The sequence below is a fragment of the Otolemur garnettii genome, unplaced genomic scaffold (genome assembly GCF_000181295.1).
Source record: "Otolemur garnettii isolate 467f Iridium unplaced genomic scaffold, OtoGar3 scaffold00088, whole genome shotgun sequence".
Lineage (NCBI taxonomy): Eukaryota > Metazoa > Chordata > Mammalia > Primates > Galagidae > Otolemur > Otolemur garnettii.
In genome coordinates, this window is record NW_003852483.1 from 2,176,101 (window position 1) to 2,190,532 (window position 14,432).

The 14,432-nt window shown below is 41.9% G+C and overlaps 1 pseudogene; it reads left to right on the plus strand.

Annotated features, from left to right (window-relative positions):
- The first annotated feature begins 1,475 nt into the window (after positions 1-1,475).
- On the plus strand, positions 1,476-2,083 carry LOC100941683 (annotated as a pseudogene).
- The last annotated feature ends 12,349 nt before the right edge of the window (positions 2,084-14,432 follow it).

The following is a 14,432-nucleotide window of genomic DNA, read 5'->3' on the forward strand; positions in this document are numbered from 1 at the left end:
AACAGTATAAAATACTTTTTAAAATGCTACTTTTGGATAATAAAATAGATAATTTAAGAAATCAGGAAAAAAAGTGAAAATTGCAACAGAAATAGACTATTTAAAATAAATCTTAATAATATCAAAATTAAGTTTCATACACTTGTCCATTTATTTCTTCAACAAACTTTTAGTGAGTGGCCACCATGAACCAGGCACAGAGCGTGTATGTATAAATAAGTCAGACAAGATTATGCTCTCATGGAGTCTATATTCTTGCATACTTGGGAGTCAGTTGACAAATAGCAAAGAAATATTTAATATAATTTGTAGTGTTGGTCAAGGATATGGAGCAGGGTAAACAAGTAAGGGGAGAATAGGTAGATGCTGTGTAAATTTTAGACAAAGTAGTCAGGGGTGCATGCATTTGGAAGGGACCTTTGAGAAGATGTGAATGATATAAACCACAAGCAAGTGGCTGTCTGGGGGAAGAGCAGGGTGTGTAGGGGAAACAGCAAGGATAGGGGCCTTGCATGGAGGTCAGGCAGGGAGGCAGAGGCCAGATGTCAGGGTTTATAGGCTCTGGAGGAAGTGTGGATACTATTCCAAAGTGAAGGAAAACCATTGCTGTTTTTTTGAGTAAAACAGTTTTATTTTATGAAATTGGAAGGCATATCATATATACAATATATACAGTCAGTGAACAGATGTTAAGTATACAGCTCAATGGATAGTTCCCCATGCACATACCCAGGCCAACACATGAGGTGCTCCTAACATCCTGGGGCTCCCTCATACCTATTCTTGGTCACAGCACCCATGGGGCAACCACACCCAGACTTCTGTCATATCAGTAATCTCTGCCTATTCTGGGAATTTTTCTTTCTTTCTTTTTTTTAATTTATTGTTGGGGATTCATTGAGGGTACAAGAAACCAGGTTTCACTGATTGCATTTGTTAGGAAAAGTCCCTCTTACAATTGTGTCTTGCCCCCAGAAGATGTGACACACACCAAGACCCCAACCCCCATCTGTCCTTCTGTCTCTCTGCTATTCCCTTCCCCACTCTTCCCTCCTTCTTCCTCTCTCTCCTCTCCCCACCCCTTACCCCCATTGTGTCATTAATTGTCCCTAATTGTCCTCGTAGGATTCATGCTTCTCCATTCTTGTGATGCTTTACTAAGAATAATGTGTTCCACTTCCATCCATGTTAATACAAAGTCTGAAAAAGCTTGATTTTTGTTTAATGGCTGAATAGTATTCCATGGTATATATCGGGTATCCTCAAACTACGCCCGTGAGCCATGTGGAGCCTGCCTAAGACTTTTATCTATCCGACCCGCTGGGTATTTTTGCTGCCACTGCCTGTCCTGCTTAGCAGCTGACTCGTCCCAGGGCCTGCAGTCCGGCCCTCCAATGGTCTGAGGGACAGTGAACTGGCCCCCTGTTTAAAAAGTTTGAGGGTCTGGTCATCCAAAAGTCAGATATTTGCCACTCAGTTTTCAGTTATGGCCTCTGGCAATACGCACATCAGCAAGCCCGCCCCTGACTTTAAAGCCACAGCTGTGGTGGATGGCTCTTTTAAGGAGGTGAAGCTGACAGACTACAAAGGGAAATACCTGGTCCTCGTTTTCTACCCACTGGACTTCCCTTTTGTGCGCCCCACGGAGATCATCGCTTTCAGTGATCATGCTGAAGACTTCCAGAAGCTGGGTTGCGAGGTGCTGGGGGTCTCTGTAGACTCTCAGTTCACCCACCTGGCTTGGATCAACACCCCCTGGAAGGAGGGAGGCCTAGGCCCCCTAAATATTCCTCTGCTTGCTGATGTGACTAGAAGTTTGTCTCATGATTATGGCGTGCTGAAAGAAGATGAAGGCATTGCCTACAGGGATCTTTTTATCATCAATGGCAAGGGTGTCCTTCGTCAGATCACTGTTAATGATTTGCCTGTGGGGTGCTCTATGGATGAGGCTCTGCGATTGGTCGAGGCCTTCCAGTATACTGATGAGCATGGGGAAGTTTGTCCCGCCGGCTGGAAGCCAGGCAGCGACACAATCAAGCCCAAAGTGGATGACAGCAAGGAATACTTCTCTAAGCACAACTAGGCTTGCAGACGGAGAGTCACCTTGTGCTCTTGGCCCCCATGTGTAATCCTAGTTGGATTCCTGTGCTGAGCCAGAAAAGGCTGGACTTGCCTCTCCAAACTCCACAATCCCTGGAGGCTGGGCCAAGGTCTTCTCATGGCTCCACCTGGAAGCTGGTGAATAGTGACTCCATCCAGCCTGGCACAGGCCCAAAGTAATCAATAAAATAGTAAGGACAGAAAAAAAAAGTTTGAGGACCCCTGGTATACATATACCACCGCTTCTTAATCCATTCCTGGGTTAGTGGGCATTTAGGCTGTTTCCACATTTTGGCGATTGTAAATTGAGCTGCAATAAACAGTCTAGTGCAAGAGTCTTTATGATAAAAAGATTTTTTTTCTTCTGGGTAGATGCCCAGTAATGGGATTATAGGATCAAATGGGAGGTCTAGCTTGAGTTCTTTGAGGATTCTCCATACTTCCTTCCTAAAAGGTTGTATTAGTTTGAAGTCCCACCAGCAGTGTAAAAGTGTTCCCTTCTCTCCACATCCACGCCAGCATCTGCAGTTTTGAGATTTTGTGATGTAGGCCATTCTCGTTGGGGTTAGATGGTATCTCAGGATGGTTTTGATTTGCATTTTTCTAATAATTAGAAAATAATTCATATGTTTGTTTGCCATTCATCTGTCTTCTTTAGAGAAGGTTCTAGTCATGTCTCTTGCCCATTGATATATGGGATTGTTGGCTTTTTTCATGTGTATTAATTTGAGTTCTCTATACATCCTAGTTATCAAGCTTTTGTCTGATTCAAAACATGCAAATATCCTTTCCCACTGTGTAGGTTGTCTATTTGCTTTGGTTGTTGTCTCCTTAGCTATACAGAAGCTTTTCAGTTTAATTAAGTCCCATTTGTTTATTTTTGTTGTTGTTCCAATTGCCATGGCAGTCTTCTTCATGAAGTCTTTCCCCAGGCCAATATCTTCCAGTGTTTTTCCTATACTTTCTTTCGGGATTTTTATTGTTTCATGCCTTAAATTTAAGTCCTTTATCCATCTTGAATCAATTTTTGTAAGTGGGGAAAAGTATGGGTCCAATTTCAGTCTTTTACATGTGGATATCCAGTTCTCCCAGCACCATTTACTGAATAGGGAGTATTTTCCCTCAGGGTATGTTCTTGTTTGGTTTATCGAAGATTAGGTGGTTGTAAGATGTTAGTTTCATTTCCTGGTTTTCTATTCGATTCCAAATGTCTGTGTCTCTATTTTTGTGCCAGTACCATGCTGTCTTGACCACTATGGCTTTATAGTATAGCCTAAAATCTGGTATGGTGATGCCCCTAGGTTTGTTTTTATTACTAAGGATTGCCTTAGCTGTACAGGGTTTGAATAGGTAGATTGAATATGTAGATTACTTTTGGAAGTATAGACATTTTAACAATGTTGATTCTTCCCAGCCATGAGCATGGTATGTTCTTCCATTTGTTAATATCCTTTGCTATTTCCTTTCTTAGGATTTCATAATTTTCTTTATAGAGGTCCTTCACCTCCTTTGTTAGGTATATTCCTAGGTATTTCATTTTCTTTGAAGCTATGGTGAAGGGAGTTGTGTCCCTTTTTTGGGGGGGAGGAGTTGTGTCCTTACTTAGCCTCTCATCTTGACTGTTATTGGTGTATACAAAGGCAACTGACTTGTGGACATTGATTTTATATCCTGAGACATTACTGTATTTTTTGATGACTTCTAAGAGTCTTGTGGTTGAGTTTTTAGGGTTCTCTAAGTATAAGATCATATTGTCAGCAAAAAGGGAGAATTTGACCTCCTCTGTTTCCATTTGGATGCCCTTTATTTCCTTGTCTTGCCTAATTGTATTGGCTAGAACTTCCAGCACTATGTTGAATAGTAATGGTGACAGAGGACAACCTTGTCTAGTTCCAGTTTGGAGAGGAAAAGCTTTCAGTTTTACTCCATTCAGTAAATATCAGCTGTGGGTTTGTCATAGATAGTTTCGATCTGTTTCAGAAATGTGCCATGTATGCCTATAAGAGTATGTTGCTGGAATTAAGAGAAATTTTGTGAATTAAAAAGGCAAGCTACAGAGTGATAGTTGGGATACATGTATTGACAACTTATAGAGACTATCTTTTTAAAAACTCCTACAAATCCATAAGCAAAATACCACCCTCCGAAATGGACAAAAGCCCGAAGAGACACTAAAAAGAGGGCATTCAAATAGTTAAGCATTAGAAAAAGTACTTAAAACTATGGTCTTTAGGAAAGTGAAAATTAAGGCCATATTCAAATTTCATTACCCACCCAGAAAAATGGTCAAAATTAAAAATTAAGAAAAGAACAAATTCTGAAAGGACTAAGTCTTGGCAAGAATGTGGAAGGAAAAACTAAAAATCTCAAAACTTGCTGGTGAAAGAGTAAATGGTTACGGTCACCTTGAGACTTTGTCAATACCTATAAAAACTGAACTTATGTCTATCCCGTGACCTAGAAGTTTCACCATTTCTAAGTGAAAAATAGATTATACTAGGGTGATAGAGCTGGAACTTGTTAGAAAGTAAAATCTACCCAGCTGCAGGATGATTTAGACAAGAATTGGTCAGATTCCTGATATATCCTTGAAGTAAAGTCAGGGGAATTCTCTGATGTGCTAGATTTTAATGTGAGGAAAAGAGAAGAACCTGGCTACATGGTGGAGCCATTTATGGAAATGGGGAAAGGACAGATTAGGAGCATGAGGGGGTAAAGAAATCTGGTTCCATCATGTTATGTTAATGTCCTATTAGACATCCATGTTGGTTTGTCAAATAGGCAGGTGTATCCAGAGCTCAAGGAAGAACCAGGACTCAAGACATGAATTTGGGAAAACCTGGGGAACAGGACAGGTATCAAGATCCATAGATGGATGATAGGTAGGATGACCATATCTCCTGTCTTATCTCATCCCTTCTGTATAGATGAGAAATATATATATTCACACACACACAATTTATAGTATATACATGTACACTATTTATATATGTGTATATATACAGTGTCTATGTATACATCATAAAGTATATCTAAATCTTATATATACTATGGATTTTTTCCATCATAAAACCAAGATGGCTGCTAAGTAACTAATGGAAGGGGAGTGTCTACAGCGTGGGTTCACTGCGCAAAGGGAAGGTTCCCATCCCCGGTGGGATGGAGCTGGTCAGTGCAAGTTTTTGCCAAGATTCTCAAAATAATGTGCAATTTAAAACTTATGAATTGTTTGTTTCTGGAATTTTCCATTTAATATCTTTGACTGTGGTTGACTGCTAGTGACTGAAACTGCAGATGGGGAGATAATTGTACATGGCTCATGTCTTCAAGGAGCTTGTGATCAAGAAGGGGGACCTGTTGTCCAATCTCCTTTCCACTGCTATGTCAGGCCCTTCACCGTGGTGCTAACAGTTCCAAGACTGCTCAGATTATCAATATTAAAGGCCTCTTTCCTGCACTCCAAGTTGAGTCATCTAACAGGGAACATCCTCAGTAGTTTCTCTGTCTTTATCAAATGATGTAAAAGACCACTTGGAATCCATATTCCTTAAGGCTTGCATATATGGAGAGCAGAGCCAGCCCTTCAGAGTATGCCAGACTGTTTTCTGGTTTACCAGAAGCACTTAACAATTCTTGTAACTATGGGATGAGAAGCAAAATTTATGCCCAGTGATTTTTTTAGCTGTCATTTTGCTCATTCCCTAAAGAGACTGCAAGTACATAACAAATCAATGGGGTCTTTTAACAGTTGCCGGATTTATCCTTACAGTTGACATCTTTATTCAAAAAGACGCACGTCACTTTCTTTTCTTTCGCCACAAATATCTTAGTGTTTATGTTTTCTCCTATAATGCTTTCACTGGATTTAGGGAGGTGTCACTTCTTTGGTGGAAGAGCTAATAATTATCTTGGATGATGCAGATTTCATGATGTATCACAATTTCTTTTTGATCTTGACATCAGCGGCAGTGGGTGGTATACGAGGAAAACATATATAAAAGTCTCTCAGTCTCTCTCTGTGCTTCACCCCACACACAGCTGTGTTCCTGTATCACTCGTCCAGGCTGACATAAGCACAGATAGGGGAGTGGTGACAGGTAGTTACACCCCAGCTATGCAAACCTCTTTTTCAGGACGAAAGAGGCAAACAATCAGACTATTCACAGGAAGGTTTTTGCTGTCTGTATCTGTCAAGGTCTGGGCAGGAACCAGATGGCATTCTAGGGCAGTAATTAAAGAAAGTCTGATAAAGCACTTTTGACAAATGGTCAGGGTTTGGAGAAATTAACATAGAGGGCCAGGGTGCCCTGGGGCTAGCAGACCCAGCCTGCGGAGGTGACAGGAGAGAGTAGTTACCATCTCCTGGTACCCCAGTGAGAGAGGTGGTTTGGAAAAGCTGCCTTCTGGGGTTTGTGGCCTGCACGAGCAAGAACAGCCAACCTGCAGCCACCCAGCAGTGAGGAACTCAGCTACAGCTGTCAGAGTTTCTCAGAGTGACTCCCCTAGGCCATATCTGACAGAGGGGAAGGGAGGGCCTGGTAGAGTGATTCTCAACCTTCCTAATGCTGCAGCCCTTTAATACAGTTCCTGTGTGCCCTGTGGGTTGAGAACCGCTGCCCTAGTAGCCAGGGAGGGTAGAAATGTCTGCAGTGACAGAGCTGATGTCCAACACACTTTTCTCAGCTTAGGGGTGGTATTCTGTAACATTGGTTAGTTCCCTGCTGTGTTACTTTAATACGCTTCCAAAAATACGAAGTTAGACTGGAGCATTTAGATAAGATACCACATAGGGTTATTCTCACCTGCAGCAGCCAGTTTAGAAAAAGAATTCCTGGCTCTCTCTGCTCTACTATGGAGTCAGGATCTGTTAGTAATAACAACTCATCTCAGTAGCATGAAATGTCAAATAGCCAACTGACAACATTAGTCCCTTGGCCAAGTATCTGAGACATCCAAAGGCAGGATAGAAGCGGATGTTTGTAACAAAGTGTTCTCTCATTTCTCACTGCATTACTTAGCACAAAGGCATCCCATCTGGCTGTTGCCACCCCCTCTCTCTATAACACACATTCTCTCTCTCTCTCTCTCTCTCTCTGGCTCCTTGCTGTTGAGGGATCTCTACTTCAAGTTGCCTCCTAGTTGCTGTGTCCTCACCTGGTGGAAGGGCAGAACAGGACAAGGATAAAGGAACTAATTCCAACCATGAGACTGGAGATCCCAAGGCCTTATAGCCTCCCAAGAGCCCCACCTGTTAATATCTCCACCTTGGGGGTTAAGTTCCAGCGAATGAATTTTGGAGGGACACAAACATTCAAATCACAGCACATTCCCAAAGCAGTGAAAGAGCCTGATCAAAGGCCCTGAACACCCTTCCCTTCTGGCAAGGCCTGTAACAACAACAATAATAACAACAAAATGCAGTATTTGCATATTATTGAGCAATGCATTTGTAAAGAATAAAGGAAAAATGTTACAGAACATAAAACTTGGATGGTTTCTCTCTCTCGGTGTTCTCATTTATATTTTTTATAATAGAAAGAATCAGAGTAAGTCACAAAGAAAGGATATGCCAAATTTTTGCAAAAGTAAATCTCTGAAAAGTGAAAAAAAAAAAAAAACCCAGTGGCTATTTTGTTGTAAAGATTATGTCATTCATCCAGAATTTATTTGTTACTTACCATGTGGCAGGCTGTGTTAGGTGCAAGGGAAAAGAATTAGACAAGGGCTGGCTCTCGTGGACCTTCCAGTCCTAGAAAGGAGAAAAATGTAAATATGAAATTATAGTGTATTAAGTGGCAAGGAGAATACAGAGGAAAGAAGATGAACCAAGTGATAGAGAAGACTTCCCAAAGATGTCGTACTTTTAAATACAGCTGGAAGGGCTCCTAGCAGTGCTTTAGCTCAAGGAGAAAGGAGAAGCATTCTAGACAGAAGGGAAGGCAGGCATGACCAGTCTTCATTCCCCCCAGACAGGAATCTGCAAAAAAATGGGAGTGCAGGGAGCACAGGTAGGTAATCCAGAAAATGCTGAAGAAAAAGGAAAGCATTTAGAGGAAAAGTACAGTGTAAAGCCAGCTGCCAAAGTGAGCGACTGGAGCCCATCTCTACAGGGCACATGGGAATGGTGGAGGATACACACCGAGAGGTGGGGCGCTGGGGGATTCACACACCATGGTCTGCAGGCTGCTGGCATGGCTGTGGAACCTGGCCTTCCAGCGGAAGAGCAGCACTGCTTTTAGCTTGGTTTTAGAGAATTCTTGCAGGACCAAATACACAGACATGGGCAATTGGGAGTCAGTGAAGCATTCTAAATAAAGAGATGTAGGAGATTTGGGAAGGGTGAGAGCAGGGTGAGCCACTGACTTGCAAACGAGGCAGGCCTGTTCACAGAGCATGCTCTGGGATGTGTTAGAGCATCCCAAGGTGAGACTGAAATGCTTACTGAAGGTGTACTGGTCATATTTTTAATTTTTTGTTTTATCATGCTTTGGTATTGGGGAGCTGCTATGGTCTGAATGAGTCCCCCCAGAGTTCATGTTTTGGAAATTAAACTCCCAATGCAACAGCAGTGTTGAGAGGCAGGTCCTAACAAGCGCCCCATTTGTGGCAGAATCCCCGGGAGACAGAGGCTTCCTTACCTGGACTTTCTCCCTGAGCAAAACCTGAGTGGGGAAAAAAAACTCAGCAAAGTGTCATATCAGCGCATCAGCTGTCCTGAGTGGGAGGTCGGTTGGAAGGAGAGACCCAGGCCTGACAGGCTGTTAGTAAGCTGTTGCAATTGTCCAGTGAGAGACAGCTTAGCTGGCAGTGGGGAGGTGGGCCTGGAGGTGAGGGTAGGGGACAGTGGAGGGGGACTCGGGAGGCATCTGCATGAAGACTGTAACAAATGGGAATGTGGAAAACGAGAATGACAACGAGAAAGAGGAAGGCAGGGTGATCATGAAGTCTCAGGGAGGAGACAGTGGTGCCAGTTACTAATCAAACTAGGGGCTACAGAGAAAGAGGCACATTTAAAGAAATAAAAACATGAGTGTGTTTGGGGCTCATGTGTCTTTGTTAAAACCAAACAGTTATGTTTCTAGTAAGAAATCTGAATATTGGAAAACTCATAAAGATCCAGTCATTGGCCGGAGATTAAATTTGGAAATATCCAGGGTAGATGAAGCCCTGGCTATGTACAGAGTCACAGAGTCCGAAATGAGAAAAGAGGGTGAAAGCCAAGGGCATCCGCACTGACAACTGTGTGGTCAGATACAACTCAGGAATAGCTCTGTGACTGAGTATAGACTGTACCTGTTAGCTGGAGAAAAGCACCCATCCCGCACACCACCCCAGCTAGCTAGCACCATCCATATTGGGAACATTTGTCATATTTGCTGGGAGTGAAGCTATTCTTATTTCAAGAGAAACAGAGGCCTGGAGACCACGACTTTTAAATTTGTTTTCTAGGAGACTCGGGCTGTGTTGCTAATCAACAGTTTTATTTTCACAGCTCCCATTTCCTATAAATACAGATTCCAAGGAAAGTGTCCAATATTTCCTGACTCAAATCCAGCCTGAGCAGGTGTGCTCAGCCCATGAGTCATGTATTCCCACGGATAGTTAATGAAATCAAAGCAAGCTGGGAAGAGGACCAGGTTTCTGAGATCACCATACTTGGAATTTGGGGATTCTGATAGGTTTAGTTCTTGCTTGTCACTCCTGTTGAAAGCAATAGCACCACCCAGGGGTCTGAGAGTTTCTATATTAATAGATAAATATTTGCTCAAGCCCAAGACCTTTCTTTCTTCCTTTATGGTCTATGAGGTGTTAGCCTAGCAGCACTGATAAGCGGTTCGTGCCAGTTTTCCCAGTCCAACACTTTACCAACAGTAACTTCCTCAGACGAAGCTCTTTAATAAAAAAGTAACACCTCAAATATAACTACATTGAGACCCTTTCATTTCATTCTAAACAACATATTTGAAATTCAATTAGCTATTGAAATGATATAAACACCTGTAATGCATTCCATTTAAAGGTCTCTGTCTTAGAATAATGATGTAAAAAAGTCTTAAAATAACTTTAGAGATGATAGCAGTTCACTGACTAGGGAGTAGGTTGACTGACATGAAAATCTGACCACATGTTTAACAATCTTATCAATGTGGGAGGAACATTTAGACATGGTATCTAGACAATTAACACAAGGGGCTGCCCCAGCAGGCCTGGGAAGAGGAAGCATGAGCAGTCCTGTCTCAAATTACGTTATTAATGAGAACATACATCACAGCAAAAAGGGTGTGCCTTCTGACTTATGGCCCTGTTTTAAAGCAAGATTTAGCAGTCAATATGGGCTTCAGTATCATTACCCCCTGATCAAATGCTGGATAAAAACAGCGAAACTTTTTCTTAAATACCACCGAGGTAGTGATAAACCCTATAGGAAAGAGCTATGCTGGGTAAAGCCCTGAATTGCACCACTCTTCCAACAAAACAGCAGCTCTGATATCATCCTTCTAAGAATCTGCCAAGTGTGATGACAGCAGCTTTCTGGAGCTGAGATGACAGCCCGTTTGCTTTGACCACATGTTTGCATGTTTGGTCATAAATCAGAAAGCAAAATTGTCCATCCAGTGGAACTAAGGACGTAGAGAGGTTGATGATTCATCCCACTGATTTCTTTCTCCTTTTACTGTAAGACTTACTTTCACTCATTTTGTTATCACATGTCACCCTGCTGGGAATTTATGAGAATAAGTAGGGCTTAGTAAAGTTTCAGGAAAATAGTGTGAGACATTACTATCATTGTTGTTAAATCACGTCTATCAGTATGTGTATCATCAAGGGTAATCAAACTCTTCAGGAGAAGTTGACAGCTAGATGTCTGGATGACTTCGGAGCTAAATGTACATGTTTGTTTGAATTCGCTCTATGTGTTCCTACTGCACAAAATCCGTGTGTCCCAGGGTGTCATTCTTTGTTCAGATGGGAAATGCAGGAGAATCTGATCTCTGCTCACCTGTAGCCTGCAGCAGAACTGCCACAGCCTATCTGCAAACCAAGAGTGAGAAATGGAGAAATGCTACTTGTTTCTTACCTCGCTCAGAAAAGTGTCATTTTTGCCACAGCAAAAGCTAATATACTTACCTCTTCATTCCTTGACACACAACATTATTTCAGAGTATGCTTTTCATTTCTGATCTTCAACTGGCAGTTATCCCAGCTAGCTATTGCAATAATAATGCCATGTAACAAACAAGCCCAGAATTTCAGCGGTATCCAATAACATTTAATTACATTTCATACAGTGCATTGCATTGAATAAACTGATGTAGGCTTGGCTTGGCTCAGGTACATTGGCTGGAATAGCTCTCTGCATCATGTGTGTGAGATCCAAGTCCTGGAGAAGCAAGTTATTCTAGTCCTGTCTCTCTTCTGGCAAATCAAGTGGCATAAGAGCAGGACGTGAATATCTCAAGTCATGTGAAAAAGCTGAACATCAAGAGAGTAGAGAGGTATACTTAGAGGTGAAGGAAAAGGACTGAATATTTCCCCCCAAATCTCATTTACCACATAAGTTATTCACAATATTTTGCTGAAGTAAAAATGTTTTGGATATACTAGGTTAAAGAAAACATAGTATTAAAATCAACTTTGCCTGTTGATGTCAGGGAGGATAACAAGTAAGGAACCCTGAAAGTCCTGTCCATCAACTAAGCAAGGAGGCCACTGGCAAAAATTGTTGAAACCAACTTTTTGTTAAATCAAGTTTATCTGATGTAAGGGGATCTTCCAATTATCTGGAGACCTATTTCTGGAAAAATGAACCTATGCTGATTTTAAAAAGCAAACATATGACATTTTAACTTGCTTTATTTTATCTCTTCTCTCCAGCCCCGCAGTTCTTTTGAAAACCAGTAACCCAGAAGTCACTGAAGGAGGCAATGGTATGCCTTGAAGACTTCAGTCAAGTCTCTTCTTCATTTGATCTGATTTGAACTTGTGCAGTGCCTATAGACTTTCCCTAGGAGGATTTATTTATTTATCACCTAAAACACTCAGAGCTAATTGTTAACCATCATGACTGCCTAAGGCAGTAAAAAATAGTTGGGCCCGGAGAATGAGATGTACATAGGAGGCTTTAAAAAGCTTTGAGCTGTTTCTAGAAATCTAGGTCACTCACAAACATAGCAGGGTGGAAATTATTAGGATAGACCTGAAGAAAGGCTAGCCTAAGCTTTTATATGTCACTGACTGTGAGGTTTTGTGTCAGCAGGAAATGAGAGCTAACACAGAGTTGTCACTTACCTGGTGGAGTGTTGAAAGCATGCCCAACACGCACACAGAGCCCTTCAGCAAAGACTGGGAGACTTCCTGGTGCCAGACACTTAGGAAAATCTCTATCCACTTACTAGCTGCTCCCTAAATTAATAGGACTGGGACTTCAGTGTCCAAACATTATAAAGAATACAGACCTAACAGAATAGAAAAGTCACTAAACAAAAAACAATAACAAACCTAGGAAAAGAGAAAAACATGATTTCTCGAGTTGCCCATCTTCACAGGGGGAAGCAAAAAACAAAGACATCTAGACAGAGTTATGGTCTGTGTGGTCTGTGGTGATGTCTCAGTTGAATTTCCTATTGCCATAGTAAAAACTTACCATAAGTTTAGTGGCTTAAAAGAGCACAAATTTACTATCTTATATTTCTAGAGATAAGAAGTAAAAAATAGCCTCAGTGTATTCTTCTTGGAGGATCTAGGGGAGAATCTATTTCCTTGGTTTTTCCAATTTCTAAAAGTGGTCCACAATCCTTGACTCATGAGCTCATCTCCTTCTGCTCTCTCCTCCCATCATCACATCTCTTTCTCTGACTCTGACCTGTCTGCCTCCCTTTTATAAGAATCTTTATGATTAGCTTCTCCCAGATAATCCAGAATAAACTAGCCATCTCAAGATCCTTAACTTCCTCACATCTGCAAAGTCCTTTCCCAAGTATGGTCCATTTGGGTAGCTTGTATGATAGTAATTTACTTGTCAGAGTTCTAGAGGCTAGGAAGTCCAAAATCGAGGCACCTACACATTTGCAATCTGGTTCATACATGGCACCTTCTCCCTGTATCCTCACACAGTGAGAGTAAGGCATCTTTCTGGGGCCTGTTTGATAATGGCCCTAATTCCATTTATGAGGGCAGAAACTACCTGAAGTACCTTCTAAAGACCTCACCTCTTAATATCTAAAAGCTTCACCCCCCGCTACCATCACACTGGTGATTAAGTTTTGAACCTATGCATTTTGAGGAGGACACAAATGTTCAGACTACGAGAGTAATATATTCACAGGCTCCAGGGATGGGGGCCGTTGTTCAGCTGCCCACACCACACACAAGTAATCTGTAGTTCTCCCTGTATGATATTATCACACAATAGGGTTACCATCCACCCAGCAGGGTGCAGGGCACTCACACCTCCCAGCACCTTCAAATCCCCTGGGGACCTTGTACATCCCAGGTCCCCTGACTGCCCTACTCCAGATTTCTAGACTCAGGTCTCTGAGGGTGTGGCTTGGCCCTGAACTTTTTAAAGTTTTCCCACATGATTCTTATGCACTTCTCAGATTGTAAGCCCTTTCAAGCTGTCACCATCCTGGAAGATCAAGTTAGTACACGGTATAGCACCTGAGATGCTTCTAGAATTCCTAGGGCCCTCAATGACATTCAGAGGCCAGGGTTTCAGCTAGACTTGCAGCTGTTTCTTTTTTTTTTTTTTTTTTTTTTTTTTTGTATCTTGCTCTGGGAAAAGTGCAGTGACATTATAACTTACAGCAACCTCAAACTCTTGGGCTTAAGTGATCGTCTTGCTTCAGCCCCCCAAGTAACTGGGACTACAGGTGCCTACCAGGACGCCCAGCAAATTGTTTTTTGTTCTATTTTTATTAGAGATAGAGTCTTCCTCTTGCTCAGGCTGGTCTTGAACTCCCAAGCTCAAGCAATCCACCTGCCTCGGCCTCCCAGAAAGCTAGAACTACAGGGATGAGGCCAGGTATCTATCCTTTTTTTAAAAATTATTATTATTAGATCATAGCTGTGCACAATAATGCATTTATGGGGTACAGTGTACTGGTTTTATATACAATTTGAAATACTTACAACAAACTGGTTACCATAGCCTTCACTGCACTTTCTTGATTATTGTGTTAAGACATTTATATTCTACACTTAGTAGATTTGACATGTACCCTTGTAAAATGCACAATAGGCGTGGTCTGACCAGTTAACCTCCCTCCACCCATTCTCCCCCTCATCTTCCCTCCCCCTCCTCTTTCCCCTTCATCTTGGGCTGTAGTTGT